This window comes from Mesoplodon mirus (assembly GCF_964341445.2).
Source record: "Mesoplodon mirus genome assembly, chromosome: 19".
NCBI classification, from domain to species: domain Eukaryota; kingdom Metazoa; phylum Chordata; class Mammalia; order Artiodactyla; family Ziphiidae; genus Mesoplodon; species Mesoplodon mirus.
In genome coordinates, this window is record NC_138995.1 from 37,796,004 (window position 1) to 37,819,489 (window position 23,486).

The window sequence follows — 23,486 nt, forward strand, 5'->3', positions numbered from 1 at the left end:
ACTCCCTCGGACTTGGCCCGCTGCTGTACTTTCCTCATGTCACTTTGTGGTGGACACAAGGTCTGACTCCCCAGTGGCCGTTTCTGCTTCCTCTTCTTTTCCTGGCAAATGGGATTCCAGTTTGGATCGGGTGACAACAAATTTGAGGGAGCACACTGGTTCTCCCCACTCCTGGAACTGGGGGGAACACAACTTATGCTTTTGTCCTGGAGACAAATCTTGAGGGTCTGGGATAACGGTGGCCACTTCCCTTTCCACTGCCACGGATCAGTTCAGAAAGAGCACGGGCTACAGTTCTGGCCGAGGAGACGTGAGGGGCGTTCCGTGGGGCGCTGCTACAAGCTTTCCTCACTTTTAAAAAGGGGAACAAGGAAGGGAGGGAGCTGCTCTCTGCCCTGCACCCTCCGAAGGTTTGGGTGCTCCGCGTACAAGAGGGGATTCTTGCTGCTGCTGCTGCAGCCGACTTGCAGACGCTGGCCACTGCTGGCAGGCCTGGACTTCACCGTGGAGCCACTGGCACCACCACGTGTCCTGAGAGCTTAAACCTACGCTGACTCCTCTGTTATTACGGCCCAAAGCATATGCACTATAGATATCTAAACTCACCTTTTTGCTGCTTTATCACTCCTACCTTCCCGCTCCTAAAATGTAAGCTCTGTGAGGGGAGGGGCCTGTCCCTCCATCACTATGTCCCCATCACGTGGATTGGGCATTGTCTGGCACAGCTACAGCAGGTGCTTGATAAATGCTGGCTGCATTAATGTATGAGGGTCCTCCAGGGCAGGGACTCAGTCACTGTGGCTTCTGGGAGCAGCAGGGGCTCAAAAGCCTTCGCTGGATCAACAGGCAGGGAAGCCAGAAGACAGCTTCTTAAGAAACAAATTTAATACTATATACAAGGGAAAACGTACAGAAACAACAAAGGAGATGCAACAGGGCTGGAGGTGCCCATCCCAACTAGCTGCCCACGCAGAGGGCCGACGCCAGCCCCTAGCTCGCCCTCCTCCTCCTACAGTTGGAAGGGCTCCACGGGCCACCTTGCCCTGACGGTGGGATCCACGTGGTCCTGAAGCCGGTGCCACTTCATGTGGGCATTCCGACCCTTGATCTTGCCAAACACCCTGAGGAGGCACCAGAGGACACAGGGGTCAGAGCAGGGGGAGGCGGGTAGCCCTGAGGGGGGCACCCCAGAGGGCTGAGGGCAGGCGGTGTGGGAGCATTCAGGGAAAGGGCGGTACCTCTCACACTCCCGGCAGGGAAACGAGCCCTGGCCCTTGCTGCTCCCCGGCAGCTCAGGGGTCCGCTTCGAGCTGGTGTTTGGGCTGGAGTTGGGGATGGACTCCCTCCTGGAACTCTCAGTAGGCCTCTGTAATTCGGGGGTTGGACGGTGGCTGGGTTTCCTCCGAGGGCTACGAGTGACCTGCAGAGGGGGCAGAGGTGATGAAAGGGTGCTGACCGCCCCGCCGCCCTTCTAAGGGAGAAGCAGGTGTCCAGAGCATCCAGACGTCGCGGGGTGCACCCCCCCACCGCCACCCAGCTTGGATGAGCACCGGGCATCCAGATCCGTGCTGAACTCCTGAAGCCCTACCGCGAGACCCTCTACCTTTGCTTCTGTCCTGTCTGCTTCACCCAGCTCTCTCTTGACCCTCTTTTCCGGCACTGGGGCTCGGCCACAGTCAAAATCGATCATTTTCTTCTGCATGTAGTAGAACTCGACACACTGGGCTACTGTTTTTGTCTGGACCTAGTGGAGGAAGACAGAAGCTGGCTAAGGACAGTGCCTCAGGAGTAGCAGTGAGTATGGCCTTGACGCCCTAAATCCCCTCCCCATGGGGCCAGCCGCCACTTTTTGAAAGCCCTCCTGAAACGTCTCTCCCCTACGGCTTCGTATGCTCCTCTGCTACGGGGGACAGAGAATCACAAAGTCCTCCTGGGGATGAAGGAGTTCAGAGAGAAGCCACCAGAGTCAAAACCATCTAAGCTCTGCACGCTCTGAGCAACAAGGCTGGACCAGGAAGGCTTCTCTCCAGGAAAACGCACACAAAGGTACACACGAGGACGCTCACTGTGACATCATGTGGAGCCACATGTCTACCGACAGGGACTAATTAAAGCAGAGTGTCCTTACGTGGTGGATACCTCATAGCCTTATGCGACAGCTAGGCAGAGCCCTCCAAAAAACTGAAGAGGGAGGAATACTTCCCAACTCAGTCCATAAGTTCAACATTTCTCTGACACCAAAGCCAGACAAAGATATTACAAGGAAAGAAGGCTACAGACCAATGTCCCTCATGAACATAGATGAAAATTTTTAAACAAAACTTTAACGAACAGAATCCAACAATATATATATGTATATGTATATATATGTGTATATATATATATATGTATATATATATACACATATATATATACATATATATATATATATATATATATATATATATATATATATATATAAAGGACAATATACCATGACTAAGTGGAGCTCATCCCAGAAACGTGAGGTTGGTTTAACAATCGAAAATCAATGTAATTCATCATATTAAACTTAAAAGAAAAATCATATGAGCATCTTGATAGGTGCAGAAAAAGCATTTGATACAATCCAATGTCCATTCCTGATGGAAACTCTCAGCACAATAGGAATAGAAGGAACTTCTCTTCAACCTGATAAATGATACCTACAAAATCCCTACAGCTAACGGTGGAGTGGTTTCCCCTCAAATATCATGAACAACACAAGGATTTCCACTCTCACCACTTCTACTCAATACTGTACTGGTGGTTCTAGAGTGCAAAAAGGCAAGAAAAAAAGTAAAGGCATCCAGGTTGGAAAGGAAGAAAGAAAAGTGTCTTTATTTACAGATGATATGACTGTCTATGTAGAAAATTCAGTGGAATCCACAAAAAAGTTACCAAAACTAGTAAGTTAGTTTGGCAACATTTCAGAACACAAGATCAATATAAAAATCAATTTTATTTCTATACATAGTAGCAACAAACCATTGGAAACTGAAATAAAAAAGAACTCTATAACATCATAAAAAACACAAGTACTGGGCTTCCCTGGTGGCGCAGTGGTTGAGAGTCCGCCTGCCGATGCAAGGGACACGAGTTCGTGCAATGGTCCTGGAGGGATCCCACGTGCCATGGAGCGGCGGGGCCCGTGAGCCATGGCCGCTGGGCCTGCACGTCCGGAGCCTGTGCTCTGCGGCGGGAGAGGCCACAATGGGGAGAGGCCCGTGTACCGCAAAAAAAAAACCAAAAACAAAACAGAGAAAAACCAAGCGCTTAGGAATAAATCTGACAAAAAGTATGCAACAACTGTACACTGAAAACTTCAAAACATTGCTGAAAAATTAAAGATTGCAATAGAGAGATATACCCTGTTCACGAGTCAGAAGACTCAATATTGTTAAGGTAACAACTCTCCCCAGTTGACCTATAGAGTCAAAAACAGTACCAATCAAGTTCCTAGTAGGAATTTTTATTTTGAAATTGACAAGTTATTTCTAAAATTCATAGGGAATTAAAAAGGATGTAGAATACAAAAAATAACTTTGAAAAAGAATAACAAAGTTGAAGGACTAACATTTTCTAATTTCAAGACTTAGAATAAAGCTACAGTAATAAAGACAGTATGGGAATAGCTTAATAAAAGACAAACAGATCAATGGAACAGAATACAGGGTCCAGAAGTAGATGCATATATATATGGCCAACTGATACTTAACAAAGGTACAAAAGCAACTGAGTGGAGAAAGTATGGTCTTTCCAACAAAAGGTATTGGAATAAATATCCATATGCAAAAATGAACTCACCTCGCACCCCATACAAAAATAAACTTAAAATGGATCACAAATCTAGAAATAAAACCTAAAACTATAAAACCTCCAGAAGAAAACATAGGGGAAAATCTTTGTGACTTTGGGTTAGGCAAAGATTTCTTAGATACAACACGAAAAGCACAGTCTATAAAAGAGAAACTAGTAAGTTATGCTTAAGCAAAATTTAAAACTTTCTTCAAAAGACACTGTTAGAAGACTGACAAATGGCATATTGGGAGAAAATATTTCCAAAGCATATATCTGGATAAAGGACTGGTGTTCAGAACAAAATAAGAACTCCTACAGCTCAATAAAAACACAGACACTCCAATAAAAACAGAGGCAAAAGATATGAACAGACAGCTCACCAGAGAAGGTGCACATAGAGCAAAAAAACACAAAGATGCTCAGCATCATTAGTCATTAGGAAAATGGAGTCAGATGCTACTGTACACTCATTAGAATGGCTAAAATTAAAGAGACTTAGCATACCACGTGTCGACGAGGGTGTGGAGCAACTGGACCTTTCATAACCTGCTGGTGGGAATGGGAAGTGGTAGAGCCACTTTGGAAAACAGTTTGGCAGTTTCTTAAAAAGGTAAACATACATCTACTATAAGTTACCCTCATTCCCCTCCTAGGTATTTATAATCCCAACCCCGTGTCCGCAAAAAAAAAAAACAAACAAAAAAAAACCCAGTACATGTCCGTACAAAGACTTGTATGTAAATGTGCAGAGCAGCTTTATCTGTAGTCATCAGTAACTGGAAACCACCAACAGGTGGATGATTAAATGAACGGTGGTCCGTCCACACAGTGGTATACTCCTCAACAGTAAAGGGATGAACTATGGGTACACACGACAACATAGATGAATCTCAAAATCATTAGGTTGAGTGTAAGAAGCCAGACAAAGCAGATCACATGCTGTATGATTATTCCATTTATATAAACCTCTAGAAAATGCAAACTCATTTAGAGTGACAGAAAGTAGACAAGAGTTGACTAGGGACCCGGGTGGCAGGAAGGAAGGGTTGCAAAGGGGCAGGAGGGAACTTTTGGGGGTGACAGATATTCTCATTATCTTGATCATGGTGGTGGTCTTACAAGTGTATATAACTATATCAAAAACATTAAATCTTACACTTTGATTATGTGCAATTTTCCGTACATCAAGTTAAAAAAAAGAGCAAACTAATCAGCAGGATATTAAGTATATGATGTCATCCTTTTTTGAGAAAGTGCATATAGGTGTGTAAAATCCGTATGGGCAGTAAATACCTGTCAGGTTATCAATCAGAAGTAGGATTGTGGGGAGGGGCCTGGAGGGCTTTATTTGGAACATGGGATTCATTTCTGTACCGTTTCAGGTTGTTCAAAGCAATGGCATTTCAGTTGTCAACTGTTCACAGCATGAGCAGAGTATCGCCCCTGACAGGCCCTGCAGTTCTAGCGCCTCGGCCGTGTGAAGGAGCCTTGTCTACACCAGCCTGCCATGTTCGCCTTACCATCTTGTGTATCAAGTAGAAGTCCTTCTTGTAGGCACAGAACGCCTTCTTAAAGAGCCTCTTCTCCATGGAGGTCCAGATGTCCGAACCTATTGGAGAAACAGCCAAGAGGAGGAAGGATGTTTCTCCTTCTGGGACCACAGCCATGGCTGAAGTGCAGACTCCCCTCCTTTTTCAGGCCACCGAGCGCCAATTATATGCCAAGATTTCTGCTAAGCCCCTTACTTGCTTTATCTCACACAATCCTCACAAAAACCTTAGCAGGTAGGGGCTATTACCATCCCCACTTGACAGGTGCAGCAACTTGAGGCTTCCTCTGGTTAAGAGACTTGCCAAGGGCAGCCGTGGGCCCCTGGTTGCCTGACTCCAACGCTGGAGTGCTCAACTGGGAAACTTGAGCCCACACCAACCTGGCACCCCCCCTTCTGGCCAGGAAGAGCCCACGAGGGAACCAGTGGAAAGGGGAAGGTTGGATCCAACTAGAGAACAGCACCCACTGAGTCCCCCAGAGAGGACGGGCCCTTCTGGGAGGGCAGGTGTAGGCCCCAAGAGAACTCCGGGAGGCACGTGCAGAGCTTGCCATGGAAAGTGACTGGCTCGCAGGGGCCTCAGCCAGGCCAAAACCACGCGGGCAGCCACGCTCGTTACCTGTGTAGTGATAGTTGGCGAGAGGGTGAGTCCGTGGCTTCTGGGGTCCTCTCAGTAACAGGGTCTCCAGGGCAACCTGGAACGACAGGAGTGGTGGGCAACTCTCTGAGGGAGGGAAGGTGAGGTAGAGGCCCGCCTTCATTCTTTCATTCATTCAGAAAATATGTGCAGCCCTCCCTAAAGCCACCCCTACCCCAGGGCGACTCAAAGTGTGGTCGGTCTGTGGACTGGCCACCAGCTGTGAACCACTTGGGACACATTGCCTACAGCACTAAGCGGACTGTTGAGTGCAGCTGACGTTACCTTTTTCATAGCAAGATTTACTTGATGACGAAACAGTGTGTGGACTTATTCTGGCACAAGCTCCTTATTTCTTCAGGGAGCAGCATTTGGAGCGGCACTGCCCCCGCCCTACCCCATGTTATGGTCCTCATAGCACTCATCATTATCTATCACTTTTAAAAAATGTATTTCATGTGCTCACTCTCCTAAAATGTAAGCCCTGCAAAGAGGGGGCATTTGTCTTGCTCAACAGCGTAACCCCCGTCAGGACTCGCTATGCAGTTTGCAGGACCCAGCGCAAAATGGAAACACGGGGCCCTGTGCTCAGAAACTATTAAGAATTTCAAGATGGTGGCAGCAGAGCATTAAACCAAGAATGGGCCCCTGAGCTGGCCCCAGCCTGATACCATGACATCACCAGGTATCGGGAGGACCCAGTAAATGTGTGCTGATTACTCTGCTGAGCACCCACCACGTGCCAGCCACTGCCTCTCAGCTTGAGAAAAAGCACCATGTAGCCCTGACTCTTGGGTCTCCAACTCGGGTGACGTGACTTCCTCTCCCACTACACACAGTTGGACTTCTTCATTGTCTAAACTTCAGGATTGTGAGGAGGGTCCTTGGAGGAGGCAGAGGCATTTCTGTTGCATCAGAGGTTTGCATACACAATTTTTAATCCAAAAGTTAATGTTCAGTAAATAAACCACATTAATGCAGGCCCTGAGTTGGTTCTGCTAAGCACCGCCTCCCCAGTGCCGCGCTGAGATGAGGTAACGCTGGAGGAACCCTGGTGCTCTGCTGTCACCCCAGAGAAATAACTGATTGAGCCCGTATGTGTGCATTTCCCCTACGTTCAAAAGGATACCACCAGTCCCAAAGCGACCAGGGAGAAGGGTGGGTGGCCAGCCTTTGGTTCTCGTGAGCTGCAAAGCCCCAAGTAGAAGGCACGTGTCTTGCGCCTAGAGCCCCTGGTCCTAAGAGAACAGGGAGCTTCCCACAGCTCCTCTGAGCCCCCCCTCGCCTGCACCGCACCTGGATGTTGCCCTGGGCTTCATGCAGACAGTGCAGAGCGAGCTCCAGGTTGGTGCCCCCGCCCGGCATCACGCTGGAGCAGGCCACGTTGAAGAGCTCAGTCACTGTTTCCAGCAGGCAGCCCGGCAGCGGGAAGGAGAGGAGACACAGAGGGTCAGCAAGTGCCAGAGAGGAAACCTCCCCAACAGCACAGATGGGGCGGGGGGCTCCTGTCACCATCTCCCTCATCTCTCTGCTAAAAGCAGGCTGAGGGAAGGGAGGGACAAGGAGGATGGGCAGAAACCCTGCTCCTGGCACCTGCTCTGGATGGCCTGCCCAGCTACTGGGTGAGAGGAGAGGTGGGGCAAGGGACTGCAGCACAGCAAAGCAGTCCTGCGCTGAAGGCCAGCTCTGCCCACCCCACCCCCGCCTGGGGATCACTGCTGCTTGGTCAAGGTGAGAACTGGGAGGAGAAAACCCTTGGGGATGGAGGAGGGCCCTCGGGAACCTGGCCCCAAAGTCTCAGCCACCTCTATCCTGTGTTTTCGGGTTGGTCATCACATCTCCCCATGGCTTCCAGACCAGAGTAGCTACATGCTCGTCACTTCCAGCCAGTGATCTGTCCTGGAGCTCTGGGATCTCAGCCTGAAACTGGCTTCCTATGTTGATGTGTCTGAAATGAGGCCACACACACGGACATAGAGACATATGTGTGTGACCAAGATGGGAAATACAAGAGAGATGTGCGGTGAGCCCTGCTCACCAGGGCTGTGGAACCCACCTTTTGGCCATCTCTCAGACACAGGGAGTGCTCATCAGCCCAGTAGACACGCACTGGTATTCCAGAGACCTCTTGAGGGATACTTCCTTCCTTCCTCCAATTTGCTTTTTCGCCAGATTTCTGGCTTCAGGCGTTTGGGGTCTAGGACAGGGGAGGTATGTGCTGATACCTGGCCTTCTTTTGTATCCAAGGTAACATCCAAGCTACAAAAGAGTATCTCATTGTGCCATCATCAATTCTATCTAGAACCCCAGGGTGCTGGGCATTCTGTCCCCAGAGATCCAACTATGGTATGTCTGGACAGAAGGAATATTGGGGAAATGCCTGGAAAAATCCACTACTTCTCTCCTAGGGAGGCTCTGGATCTAGACCTGACTTTCCCGTGATGAAGGCTCCCTTGGGAAAAACCGACACTGGAATGCAAGGAGGGTAAAAGCATCCCCACATTGCAAGGACCCTCAGGTTCTAAGTCTGTTCCAACTCACGGTTCAGTGCTGATCTCGCTGTTGTCCTTCACCACATAGATGCCAAAAGAGCCGTCCATGTGATCTGGAAAACACCCAAAGAAGAGCCTCAAGAAGACTGGCCACAACTGACCCATGAGGCCCTTTTTGCCTGCCTTTCCAGAGCAGCTAAAAGCAGGCTCTTCAAGATTGCATGGTATACACACACTACTGTATATAAAATAGATAATCAACAAGGACCTACTGTATAGCACAGGGAACTATACTCAATGCTCTGTAATAACCTCTATGGGAAAAGAATCTAAAAAAGAATAGATATGTGAATATGTATAACAAAATCACTTTGCTGTATACCTGAAACGAACACATTGTAAATCAACTCTAATCCAATGTAAAATTGAAAATGACAAAAAAAAAGATTGCACGGTATGGAGTTTCCTCAAAAATTAAAAGTAGAACTACCATATCATGCAGCAAACCCACTTCTGGGTACTCATCCAAAAGACCTGCAGTCAAGACCTCAAAAAGATATCTGAACTCCCATGTTCACTCCAGCACTATTCATAATAGCCAAGATGTGGAAACAACCTAAATGTCCACTGACAGATGAGCACATAAAGGAAATGTGACATAAACATACAATGAAATACCATTTAGCCTTAAAAGGAAATTCTGCAGTATGCAACAACATGGATGACCATTGAGGACATTATACTAAGTGACATAAGCCAGTCACAGAAAGAGAAATACTGCATGACTCCACTTATATAACGTACCTAAAGTAGTTGAATTCATATTGATAGAATCAAAGAGTGGAATAGGGGTTACCAGGGGTTGGGGCAGTGGGAAATGGGAGGTTACTAATCAATGGGCATAAAGTTTCAATTAACCAAGCTCTAGAAATCTGCTGTATAACATTGTACCTATAGTCAACAATACTGTATTGCACACTTAAATCTTTGTTAAAAGAACAGATCACAGATTAACTGTTCACATCACAATAAAATAAAATAAAAAGATTGCATGGAATAGAAAAGGAATCTATGAACTTCCGGGTAAGATGGTGGAAGAGTAAGACGCGGACATCACCTTCCTCCCCACAGATACACCAGAAATACAGCTACACGTGGAACAACTCCTACAGAACACCTACTGAACGCTGGCAGAAGACCCCAGACCTCCCAAAAGGCTCGCCCCGCACTCCGTGCCCCTCCCTCCCGCCCGGCCTGAGTGAGCCAGAGTCCCCGAAGAGGCTGCTCCTTTAACCCTGTCCTGTCTGAGCGAAGAATAGACGCCCTCCGGCGACCCACACACAGAGGCGGGGCCAAATCCAAAGCTGAGACCCAGGAACTGTGAGAACAAAGAAGAGAAAGGGAAACCTCTCCCAGCAGCCTCAGAAGCAGCAGATTAAAGCTCCACAATCAACTTGATGTACCCTGCATCTGTGGAATACATGAATAGACAACAAATCATCCCAAATTGAGGAGCCAGGAGTCAGTGCTGTGCCTCTGAGGTGGGAGAGCCAACTTCAGGACAGTGGTCCACAAGAGACCTCCCAGCTCCACATAATATCAAACGGCGAAAATCTTCCAGAGATCTCCATCTCAACACCAACACCCAGCTTCACTCAACGACCAGCAAGCTACAGTGCTGGACACCCTATGCCAAACAACTAGCAAGACAGGAACACAACGCCACTCATTAGCAGAGAGGAGACCTAAAATCATAAAGAGTCCGCAGACACCCCAAAACACACCACCAGACCTGGACCTGCCCACCAGAAAGACAAGATCCAGCCTCATCCACCAGAACACAGGCACTAGTCCCCTCCACCAGGAAGCCTACACAACCCACTAAACCAACCTTAGCCACTGGGGACAGACACCAAAAACAACGGGAACTACGAACCTGCAGCCTGCAAAAAGGAGACCCCAAACACGGTAACATAAGCAAAATGAGAAGACAGAAAAACACACAGCAGGAGAAGGAGCAAGATAAAAACCCACCAGACCTAACAAATGAAGAGGTAATAGGCAGTCTACCTGAAAAAGAATTCACAATAATGATGGTAAAGATGATCCAAGATTCTATTCCCAAGATCCAAAATCTTGGAAATAGAATAGACAAAATGCAAGAAACAGTTAACAAGGACCTAGAAGAACTAAAGATGAATCAAGCATCGATTAAAAACACAGTAAGTGAAATGAAAAATACTCTAGATGGGATCAATAGCAGAATAACTGAGGCAGAAGAACCGATAAGTGAGGTGGAAGATAAAACAGTGGAAATAACTGCTGTAGAGCAAAATAAAGAAAAAAGAATGAAAAGAACAGAGGACAGTCTCAGAGGTCTCTGGGACAACATTAAACCCACCAACATTCGAATTATAGGGGTTCCAGAAGAAGAAGAGAAAAAGAAAGGGACTGAGAAAATATTTCAAGAGATTCTAGTTGAAAACTTCCCTAATATGGGAAAGGAAATAGTTAATCAAGTCCAGGAGGCACAGAGAGTCCCATACAGAATAAATCCAAGGAGAAATACACCAAGACACATATTAATCAAACTGTCAAAAATTAAACACAAAGAAATCATATGAAAAGCAGCAAGGCAAAAACAACAAATAACACACAAGGGAATCCCCATCAGGATAACAGCTGATCTCTCAGCAGAAACTCTACAAGCCAGAAGGGAGTGGCAGGACATAATTAAAGTGATGAAGGAGAAAAACCTGCAACCAAGATTACTCTACCCAGCAAGGATCTCATTCACATTTGATGGAGAAATTAAAACGTTTACAGACAAGCAAAAGCTGAGAGTTCAGCACCACCAAACCAGCTTTACAACAAATGCTAAAGGAACTTCTCTAAGCAAGAAACACAACAGAAGGAAAAGACCTACAATAACGAACCCAAAACAATTAAGAAAATGGGAATAGGAACATACATATCGATAATTACCTTAAATGTAAATGGACTAAATGCTCCCACCAAAAGACACAGATTGGCTGAATGGATACAAAAACAAGACCCATATATATGCTGTCTACAAGAGACCCACTTCAGACCTAGAGACACATACAGACTGAAAGTAAGGGGATGGGAAAAGATATTCCATGCAAATGGAAACCAAAAGAAAGCTGGAGTAGCAATTCTCATATCAGACAAAATAGACTTTAAAATAAAGACTACTACAAGAGACAAAGAAGGACACTACATAATGATCAAGGGATCGATCCAAGAAGAAGATATAACAATTGTAAATATTTATACACCCAACATAGGAGCACCTCAATACATAAGGCAAATACTAACAGCCATAAAAGGAGACGTCGACAGTAACACACTCATAGTAGGGGACTTTAACACCCCACTTTCACCAATGGACAGATCATCCAAAATGAAAATAAATAAGGAAACACAAGCTTTAAATGATACATTAAACAAGATGGACTTAATTGATATTTATAGCACATTCCATCCAAAAACAACAGAATACACATTTTCCTCAAGTGCTCATGGAACATTCTCCAGGATAGATCATATCTTGGGTCACAAATCAAGCCTTGGTACATTTAAGAAAATTGAAATTGTATCAAGTATCTTTTCCGACCACAATGCTATGAGACTAGATGTCAATCACAGGAAAAGAGCTGTAAAAAATACAAACACATGGAGGCTAAACAATACACTACTTAATAACGAAGTGATCACTGAAGAAATCAAAGAGGAAATTTAAAAATACCTAGAAACAAATGACAATGGAGACACGACGACCCAAAACCTATGGGATGCAGCAAAAGCAGTTCTAAGAGGGAAGTTTATAGCAATACAATCCCACCTTAAGAAACAGGAAACATCTCGAATAAACAACCTAACCTTGCACCTAACGCAATTAGAGGAAGAAGAACAAAAACATCCCAAAGTTAGCAGAAGGAGAGAAATCATAGAAATCAGATCAGAAATAACTGAAAAAGAAATGAAGGAAACGATAGCAAAGATCAATAAAACTAAAAGCTGGTTCTTTGAGAAGGTAAACAAAATTGATAAACCATTAGCCAGACTCATCAAGAAAAAAAGGGAGAAGACTCAAATCAATAGAATTAGAAATGAAAAAGGAGAAGTAACAACTGACACTGCAGAAATACAAAAGATCATGAGAGATGACTATAAGCAACTCTATGCCAATAAAATGGACAACCTGGAAGAAATGGACAAACTCTTAGAAATGCACAACCTGCCAAGACTTAATCAGGAAGAAATAGAAAATATGAACAGACCAATCACAAGCACTGAAATTGAAACTGTGATAAAAAATCTTCCAACAAACAAAAGCCCAGGACCAGATGGCTTCACAGGCGAATTCTATCAAGCATTTAGAGAAGAGCTAACACCTATCCTTCTCAAACTCTTCCAAAATAGAGCAGAGGGAGGAACACTCCCAAACTCATTCTACGAGGCCACCATCACCTTGATACCAAAACCAGACAAGGATGTCACAAAGAAAGAAAACTACAGGCCAATATCACTGATGAACATAGATGCAAAAATCCTCAACAAAATACTAGCAAACAGAATCCAACAGCACAGTAAAAGGATCATACACCATGATCAAGTGGGGTTTATTCCAGGAATGCAAGGATTCTTCAATATACGCAAATCGATCAACGTGATACACCATATTAACAAATTGAAGGAGAAAAACCATACGATCATCTCAATAGATGCAGAGAAAGCTTTCGACAAAATTCAACACCCATTTAGGATAAAAACCCTGCAGAAAGTAGGCATAGAGGGAACTTTCCTCAACATAATAAAGGCCATATATGACAAACCCACAGCCAGCATCGTCCTCAATGGTGAAAACCTGAAACCATTTCCACTAAGATCAGGAACAAGACAAGGTTGCCCACTCTCACCACTCTTAGTCAACATAGTTTTGGAAGTTTTAGCCACAGCAATCAGAGAAGAAAAGGAAATAAAAGGAATCCAAATCGGAAAAGAAGAAGTAAAGCTGTCACTGTTTGCAGATGACATGATACTATACATAGAGAATCCTAAAGATGCTACCAGAAAACTACTAGAGCTGATCAATGAATTTGGTAAAGTTGCAGGATACAAAATTAATGCACAGAAATCTCTGGCATTCCTATATACTAATGATGAAAAATCTGAAAGTGAAATCAAGGAAACACTCCCATTTACCACTGCAACAAAAAAAATGAAATATCTAGGAATAAACCTACCTAAGGAGACAAAAGACCTGTATGCAGAAAATTATAAGACACTGATGAAAGAAATTAAACATGATACACATAGATGGAGAGATGTACCATGTTCTTGGATTGGAAGAATCAACATTGTGAAAATGACTCTACTACCCAAAGCAATCTACAGATTCAATGCAATCCCTATCAAACTACCACTGGCATTTTTCACAGAACTAGAACAAAAAATTTCACAATTTGTATGGAAACACAAAAGACCCCGAATAGCCAAAGCAATCTTGAGAACGAAAAATGGAGCTGGAGGACTCAGGCTCCCTGACTTCAGACTATACTACAAAGCTACAGTAATCAAGACAGTATGGTACTGGCACAAAAACAGAAGGATAGATCAATGGAACAGGATAGAAAGCCCAGAGGTAAACCCACGGACATATGGTCACCTTATCTTTGATAAAGGAGCCAGAAATGTACAGTGGAGAAAGGACAGTCTCTTCAATAAGTGGTGCTGGGAAAACTGGACAGGGACATGTAAAAGTATGAGATTAGATCACTCCCTAACACCATACACAAAAATAAGCTCAGAATGGATTAAAGACCTAAATGTAAGGCCAGACACTATCAAACTCTTAGAGGAAAACATAGGCAGAACACTCTATGACATAAATCACAGCAAGATCCTTTTTGACCCACCTCCTAGAGAAATGGAAATAAAGACAAAAATAAACACATGGGACCTAATGAAACTTCAAAGCTTTGGCACAGCAAAGGAAACCATAAACAAGACCAAAAGACAACCCTCAGAATGGGAGAAAATATTTGCAAATGAAGCAACTGACAAAGGATTAATCTCCACAATTTATAAGCAGCTCATGCAGCTCAATAACAAAAAAACAAACAACCCAATCCAAAAATGGGCAGAAGACCTAAATAGACATTTCTCCACAGAAGATATACAGACTGCCAACAAACACATGAAAGGATGCTCAACATCTTTACTCATTAGAGAAATGCAAATCAAAACTACAATGAGATATCATCTCACACCAGTCAGAATGGCCATCATCAAAACATCTAGAAACAATAAATGCTGGAGAGGGTGTGGAAAAAAGGGAACACTCTTGCACTGCTGGTGGGAATGTGAATTGGTACAGCCACTATGGAGAACGGTATGGAGGTTCCTTAAAAAACTAAAAATAGGGCCTCCCTGGTGGCGCAGTGGTTGAGAGTCCGCCTGCCGATGCAGGGGATACGGGTTCGTGCCCCGGTCTGGGAGGATGCCATATGCCGCGGAGCGGCTGGGCCCGTGAGCCATGGCCGCTGGGCCTGCGCATCCGGAGCCTGTGCTCCGCAACGGGGGAGGCCACAACAGTGAGAGGCCCGCATAACGCAAAAAAAAAAACAAAAAAGAAAAACTACAAATAGAACTACCATACGACCCAGCAATCCCACTACTGAGCATATAACCTGAGAAAACCATAATTCAAAAAGAGACATGTACCAAAATGTTCATAGCAGCCCTATTTACAATAGCCCGGAGATGGAAACAACCTAAGTGTCCATCATCGGATGAATGGGTAAAGAAGATGTGGCACATATATACAATGGAATATTACTCAGCCATAAAAAGAAATGAAATTGAGCTATTTGTAATGAGGTGGATGGACCTAGAGTCTGTCATACAGAGTGAAGTAAGTCACAAAGAGAAAGAGAAATACTGTATGCTGACACATATATATGGAGTTTAAGAAAAAAAATGTCATGAAGAACATAGGGGTAAGACAGGAATAAAGACACAGACCTACCAGAGAATGGACTTGAGGATATGGGGAGGGGGAAGGGTAAGCTGTGACAAAGTGAAAGAGCGGCATGGACATATATACACTAGCAAACGTAAGGTAGATAGCTAGTGGGAAGCAGCCGCATAGCACAGGGAGATCAGCTCGGTGCTTTCTGACCGCCTGGAGGGGTGGGATAGGGAGGGTGGGAGGGAGACGCAAAAGGGAGGGGATATGGGAACATATGTATATGTATAACTGATTAAATTTGTTATAAAGAAAAAAAATACTATACTTTATAGATGTGCAGTTTCTAGTATGCTAGTTATATCTCAATAAAGCTGTTAAAATATCTGCATTAAAAAAAGATTGCATGGAAGGGGGATAAGACTTCTGAAAAAGTAGAGTAAGGAACTTGGCAAAACAACAAATTTACTGATAAAAATCATTAAAAAAAAAAACAGTAAGCAAAAGTCTCTGCAAGTTGTCCTAAAGGCATACAGCATTTTAAGAAATACTCATTCAAGAAAATCTACTAAATCTTGGGAAGAACACTGAGAGTCTGTGGCACTGGAGCCATGGCCCACTCCCTTACCCACCTAGCCCCCAGCTCTTTGTAACCGAAGCTCTACCCAGGTAGGTACAGCCAAGGAGATGGGGGCTTCTTCCCCTGGCTCCCATGCTTAAAGAATTAAAGTAAGATAAAATAAAAATTTCTCATCAAAGAGAAAATGCCATCAAGAGATGGAAATTATTTTTCTAAAAGAAAACAAATGTGGACTTCCCTGGCTGTCCAGTGGTTAAGACTCCGCGCCTCCACTGCAGGGGGCATGGGTTTGATCCCTAGTCGAGGAACTAAGATCCTGCATGCTGTGCGATGTAGTCAAAAAAGAAAAAAAAGAAGAACCAAATGGAAATGATTCAGGGGTTAAAAAAGTACAATAACCAAAATAAGGCTCAACAGTACATCTGAGCTGGCAGAAGAAACGATCAGCAAACCTGAAGATAGAACAATGGAGACTATGAAATCTGAAGAACAGAGAGAAAAAAAATGTAGGAAAGTGAAGAGAGCCTCAGAGAAATGTGAGATGTCATTAAATGCAACAATATATATGTAGTGGGAGTACCAGAAAGAGGGGAGAAAGGGACAGAATATTTAAAGTATTAATGGCTGAAAATTTCCCAAAGTTGATGAAAAACAATATGTATATCCAGCAAACTCTATAAACTCCAAGAAAGATTAACACAAAGAGATCTACATCCAGACATAACATAGGCAAAATCTGGAAAGCAAAAATAAAGATAAGATCTTGAAAGCAAAAAGGGAAAAACAATTTGTTACATACAAGGGCACTACAGTAAAATTAACAGCTAACTTCTTAACAGAAACGATGTAGGTTACAAGGCAATGGGAAAATATATTCAAATTACTGAAAGTAAAAGAGTGTCAACCAAGTATCTTATATTCAGCAAATTATCTTGCAAAAATGAAGGTAAAATAAAGACATTCCCAGATAAATAAAAACTGAGAATACCTGTTGCTGGCAGACCTGTCTTACAAGAAATATTAAAGGTGAAATATTATTCAGCCCGCAAAATGGAACAAAGTACTGATACATAGTGCAACGTGGATGAAACCTAAAAACATCATGCTAATTAAAAGAAGGCATTCATAAAGGACCACATACTGTATGATTCCACTCATATGAAATATGCAGAATAGCCACATCGATAGAGACAAAGTAGATTAGTCATTACCCATGGCTGGGGATGGGGAGGATGGAAAGGAGGGACTGCTAATAAGTACAGGGCTTCTTTTGGGGATGATGAAAATTTCTGAAAACGGATGGTAGTGATGGTTGCACAGCTCTGTGAATATACTAAAAACCATTGAATTCTATACTTTAAAGGGATGAATTGTATGGTATGTGAATTATACATGCCTAATAAAAATAAATAGTAAAGAAAGTCTTTCAGATTGAAAGCAAATGACATCAGATGGTAACTTGAATCCAAACCAAAAAAAAAAAAAAAAAAGCGAAGCGCTAGTAAATATGGGTAACTATAAAAATCAGTATGATTACATATTTCTTTTCTTTTCTTAAGTGCCTTAAAAAATAACTGCATAAAACAATATGTATTGTAGGCCTCTAACATAGAAATATAATATATGTGACAGTAACTGCACAAGGAGCACAGCTGCATTGGAGTAAAGGAATATCACCTCAGACAGTAACTCAAATCCACAAGAATAAATGAAGAGATCAGAAATGGTCAATAAGAAGGTTAATATAACAACCTCTATAAATCATGCTTGCTTTCCTTTATCCGCTCAGTGTTTTTACACGAAATAAAAGTATATAAAGCAAGAAACATGACCAGTAAGGTATTACTGGGTCTCTCACATGTAATAGCAAAAGAGTTAGAAGGAAGAGAGCTAGATAGGAGCAGTGTTTCTATATTTCATTGTTAGTGAGTTATTACACATCCTAACAGATTCTGATAAGACATATATTTTAAATCCTAGAGCAACCACTAAGAAATGACTAAGAAAAAGTGAAAAATTAACAGAATTAAAATGTTACACTAGAAAATACTCTCTTAATACAAAAGAAAGCAGGAAAGGAGGAACAGAGGGAGAAAAAGACATGTAACATATAGAAAATAGAAAGCAAAATGGCAGATGTAAATCCAACCATATCAATATAACAGTAAACAAGAATGGATTAAACAAACCAAGCCAAAAGGCAGAGTTTCTAAGACTGGATAAAAAAACACATGATCCAACTAATGGTGTCTAGAGGTAACATGCTTTATTTTCAAAGACACAAATAGGCTGAAAGTAAAAGAAGAGAAAAATATATACCAAGAAAACAACAACCAAAAAAGAGAATGGAATGACTATACAAATGTCAGGCACATTAGACTTTAAAACAAAAAAATATTACCAGAGATAATGATAAAATTATTGTAGTAATGACAAATGAAGTCACAATCACATCATAATGGTAAAAGGTCAAGCCGTGAGGAAGATGTGATAATTACAAACATATACACACCTAAAAACAGAACCCCAAAATACACCAAGCAACAAACGACAGAACTGAAGGATGAAATAAACCATTAAAAAATAATAGTTGGAGATTTCAATACTTTCAACAGTGGATAAGGCAGCTAGGCAGAAGATCAACAAGGAAATTGAAACTAACTAGACAAAACAGACAAAATACAGCATTCCACCAAACATCAGTAGAATACATTCTTCTCAAACTCACATGGAACATTCTTCAAGACAGACCGGATTCTAGCCCATATAACATGCCTCAATAAATTTTAAATTTTAAAATAAATTTAAGGGAATTCCCTGGCGGTCCAGTCATTAGGACTCCACGCTTCCGCTGCAGGGGGGATGGGTTCGATCCCTGGTGGGGGAACTAAGATCCTGCAAACCACACAGCACAGCCAAACAAATTTAAAAAAAATAAAATAAATTAAATTGAAAAAGAAACAAAGTATGTTCTCTGACCACAAGAGAATTAGATTACAAATCAATAAAAGGCAGCAATTTGGAAAATTCACAAATATGTGAAAATTAAGCAACACACTCTTTAATAGTCAGTGTATTAAACAAGAAGTGGAATCATAAATTAGAAAATACTTTAGCTGAATGAATATAAAAACACAACATACTAAAACTTACAAAATGTAGCTAAAGCAATGTTCAGAAGGAAATCTATAGCTGTAAAATGCCTGTATTAAAAAAGAAGAAAAATCTCAAATCATTTATGGTCAACTGATTTTCCACAAAGGTACCAAGACAGGGCTTCCCTGGTGGCGCAGTGGTTGAGAGTCTGCCTGGCGATGCAGGGGACATGGGTTCGTGCCCCGTTCTGGGAAGATCCCACATGCCACGGAGCAGCTGGGTCCGTGAACCATGGCCACTGAGCCTGCGCGTCCGGAGCCTGTGCCCCGCAACGGGAGTGCCACAACAGTGAGAGGCCCGTGTACCGCAAAAGAAAACAAAACAAAACAAAGTACCAAGACTATTCAATGAGAAAAGAACAGTATTTTCAAGTGCTGGAAGAACTGATACATACATGCAAAAGAATAAATTTGGACTCCTACCTCATACAGTATATAAAAGTTAACGAAAGATTGATCGCAGGCCTAAGAATAAGTTGGACTTCATCAAAATTAAAAACTTGTGTACTGCAAACCATATCATAAATAAAATGAAAGGACAACCCACAAAATTGGAGAGAATTTGCAAATCATATATCTGATAAGGGGCTTGCATCCAGACTATATAAGGAACTGAGAAAACTCAATAATAAAAAGATAAGAATTCAATTTAAAAAATGGGCAAAGGATCTGAACAGACATTTCTCCCGAGAAGATATACAAATGGATAATAAGCACATGGAAAGATGCTCAACATCGTTAGCCACCAGGGAAATGTAAATCATAACCACAATGAGGGGGCTTCCCTGGTGGCGCAGTGGTTGAGAGTCTGCCTGCCGATGCAGGGGACGCAGGTTCGTGCCCCGGTCCGGGAGGATCCCGCTTGCTGCGGAGCGGCTGGGCCCGAGAGCCATGGTCGCTGAGCCTGCGCATCTGGAGCCTGTGCTCCACAACGGGTGAGGCCACAAACACTGAGAGGCCCACGTACCGCAAAACAAACCAACAAACAAACAAACACCCCACAATGAGCTACCACTTTACACCCACTAGGTTGGTTATAATGAAAAAGACGGATAAGAAGTGTTAGCAAGGATGTGGAGAAACTGGAACTTTCATACAATGCTGGTGGAAATTTAAAATGACCCGGCCATTTTGGAAAACAGTCCGGCTGTTCCTTAAACGGTTAGACATAGGTACCCTTTGACCCAGCAATTCCACTCTGAGCTGTATACCCAAGAGAAATGAGGACTTATGTCCAAAAACAACTTATACATAAATGTTCTTAACAGCACTATTTGCAATAGCCAAAGGACGAAAACAACCCAAATGCCCCTCAACTGATGAATGGATAAATAAAATGTTGTCTCTCCAGAGAATGGAATATCATTCACCCATAAAAAGAAATGAAGCACTGAGGCATAGTACAACATGGATGAACCTTGACAACATTATTCTAAGTGAACAAACTAGACACAGAATGTCACATATTGTATGATCCCAAGTATATGAAATGTCCAGAATAGGGAGACCCATAGAAAAAGTAGGTTGGTAGACTGGTGGTTGCCCAGGGCAGAGGAGCTGGGGGCTACAGGGCCTGTGTGTCACCGCTCGTGGATATAATCTTCTGGGGTGATGAAAATGCTCTAGAATTAGATTGTGGGATGGGTGTACAATCCTAAGCATACACTAAAAAATCACTGTACACTTTAAATGGGTGATTCATATGGCATGTGAATTATATCTCAATAAAGCTGTTTAAACAATTACTCGAAAGGGCAGGCAGAAGGGTGGTTAGGCTAAATGGCATCTATTTTCTTTCTGGCTACAAAGTTATAAGCACCTAGAAGGCTGCTGGTCCCAGATGGTCCAGGGATAGTTCTGAACAGCAACAGGACACCCAGACCAGACCCAAGCGTAGGCCAGATGGAATGGCTGGACCGAATTCTACAGGGGGCGGGGGTCTGGCCCCCCGCAGGCCTATCATGGGGTGATCAAGCTCACTCACCAAGCATGGCACTGATGAGCCTGTCGGGACGGGCCCGGGCAGATGTGGAACACAGAGTGTTGAAATACAGCCCAGAGCCCTCCCGGATGGGGCTGAGCATCGGGGGCGGCGTGTTGGCAGAGCACTGGAACAGTCCCTTCAGGAGATGGTCCACCAGGAACACGGGCGAGCACAGGCAGCTCTGGCGGCATCCTCCCGGGCCCGGCTCTCCAGACATGGAGGGCGGAGGAGGGATGAGCAGTGCCTTGGGCCGTGGGAGCTTCTTCCGCTTCCTGTGTTGGCTGCTCTCCTTGCTGTCTCTCTCTTCCCCGTCCTTCTCCTGTCCCTGGAGAAGAAGAGACTTCAGAACCACAGGGGTCACCTGAGGCCACCGGCCCCACAGCTCAGTCCTCAAGATGGCCTGAGAGTGGGAAAGGGTACTGACCAGCCAGACGCACACCCAGCATGGCCGTGCAAAGAGTCCTCAGTGCAGGAAGCCAGGCAGGGCCACCACGCCTGAGCCAGACTCCAGACCCTAAGCCGGGCGATGGTAGAGGCTGGGGCCTTCTCAGGCACCCACACCTCCCAAGGAGAGGCCCTCACTCAGACCATTTTGGAAACTCATGTCCGTTGTTAAAGTGACTGGCACTTAAAGAGTGGGGGCCAGACGGATGCAACAGCATGACAAAAGGAAAACCTGTTGCCCTCAAAAGGACAGCAGCTCCTGCGAGACAAACAGTGGGCTCCATGCACCCCGTCTCCGAGTCCAGCATGGACTTCTCCAGGTGGGGTCTTCCAGCACAGGCTGAAGAGACGACGGCTTGACCTTGCTACACTCTCTCTTACCTCCACACAATCTCCCCTCCTCTCTGCCCATCTTACCCCTCCTCATCCTGCAGCTCTCAGCTGCAACGCCCCCTTCCTCAGGCAGGGTCTCTGGTGCCCTCGGGGCTCCCACAGCTCACTCTCCCAGCCCGGCCCGTTCTGGGTCGTCAGTGTCCGGGGATGGGTCTATCTACTCCGCTGGGCTGGGAGCCCCAGGAGACGGGGGCAGGCCTGTTGTGGTCGCTGCAGTGTCCCCAGCCCTGCCCAGCACAGGGCCAGACACAAACGAAGTTCACTGGAGGTTGAAGGGATGAAGGAACACGCAAATCAAGCTCTTCTGGAGTCAGGATTTGGGGGCTTTTCTCACAGCTCCCACTGGCAGCTGGAAAGCAGCTGGAAGGAAGTGCACCCACCTTGCTCCCCGGGGGATGGTTCGCTGGAGCCACTGGCAACGACACTGGGACCACCAAAGGGGCTGCGGTCATGTTGTCCAAGGACTTCCTGCCTCCCGGGGAACTCTGCCTGTCCCCCTCTGGCCTCAGCACCTGTCTTGGTGGCTTGCAAAACTCCATGCCACACACCTACACACAGAGAAGAGCCAGCCCTTTAAGAGACACAGTACGTAGGGAGCAAGGGGCCCCTCCAGAGCAGCACAGCCCTGACTCCCGGCCCCCAGCCAGGCTCCCCGCAGGAGCACAGCTCCATCCTGAGATGAATGGCAGCTTCGAGCCCCTTCACCTGCGGCTCCTGCTTCCCTCGAGGTGACGGCCACTGGTCGCTGTGAAAACACATGTGGCTGCTCAGCCCTCTCTCTGTATAAAACATCTGGCTGCAATTCTTGCAGACGTAAGTGCTCTTTGGCTCTGCCCAGTCTGTGGGACCACCATTGTGCTGGTTACTGTGGGGAAGAAAAGGGAGAATGGGAATCCATCCCCAAACACTGATCCTCTGACAGATTTGGACGAACCCTAAAGAAATGGAGATGATGCCCCCGATTCTCCGTGACCTGGTGCTCGCCCCTTCAGGAGTGAAGCATCCAGAGCTCTCTCACCCAGGGCCAGCACAACAAAGCCACCAGAGGATTCCCGAGGGGCTTCGGAACTTACCAGCCACACGCCATGTTCTCCTCCTTCATCGGGTGGGGGAGCTGGTAGATATTTCCACCCTGAAGACGAAAATACATCTGAGCCAACATATCAGAAATGAGATGCAAGAGTGAAAACTATAAGACTTGGAAGAAAACACAGGTATAATTCTTGGTGACCCTGGAGTAAGCAGTGGTTTCTTGGATGACTCCAAAACCAAACAAAAGACAGACGTATTGGACTTCATCAAAACTTACAACTTCTGTGCTTCAAAGGACATCATCAAGAAGTGAAAAGACAGAATAAGAGAAAGAAGTTGCAAATCACGTATCTGATAAGGGACTATGTAGATTTATGTATCTGTGATACATAATGAACTCTCACAAG

General features: G+C 44.5%; 1 pseudogene across 1 annotated transcript in view; it reads right to left on the minus strand.

The window, feature by feature from the left end:
* Positions 1–336: 336 nt before the first annotated feature.
* The window catches only part of LOC309794758 (zinc finger protein 541-like), a 35,431-nt pseudogene continuing 12,281 nt past the window's right edge, over positions 337–23,486 (minus strand). Inside the window, exons 5-16 of the transcript in view lie at positions 23,121–23,179; positions 22,753–22,912; positions 22,428–22,595; positions 21,211–21,535; positions 8,547–8,610; positions 7,811–7,953; positions 7,302–7,405; positions 5,988–6,063; positions 5,340–5,428; positions 1,604–1,744; positions 1,239–1,420; positions 337–1,121 (exon numbers count right to left, since the gene is read on the minus strand). The product of the transcript in view is annotated as a zinc finger protein 541-like (transcript). The remainder of the gene's footprint in view (positions 1,122–1,238; positions 1,421–1,603; positions 1,745–5,339; positions 5,429–5,987; positions 6,064–7,301; positions 7,406–7,810; positions 7,954–8,546; positions 8,611–21,210; positions 21,536–22,427; positions 22,596–22,752; positions 22,913–23,120; positions 23,180–23,486) is intronic.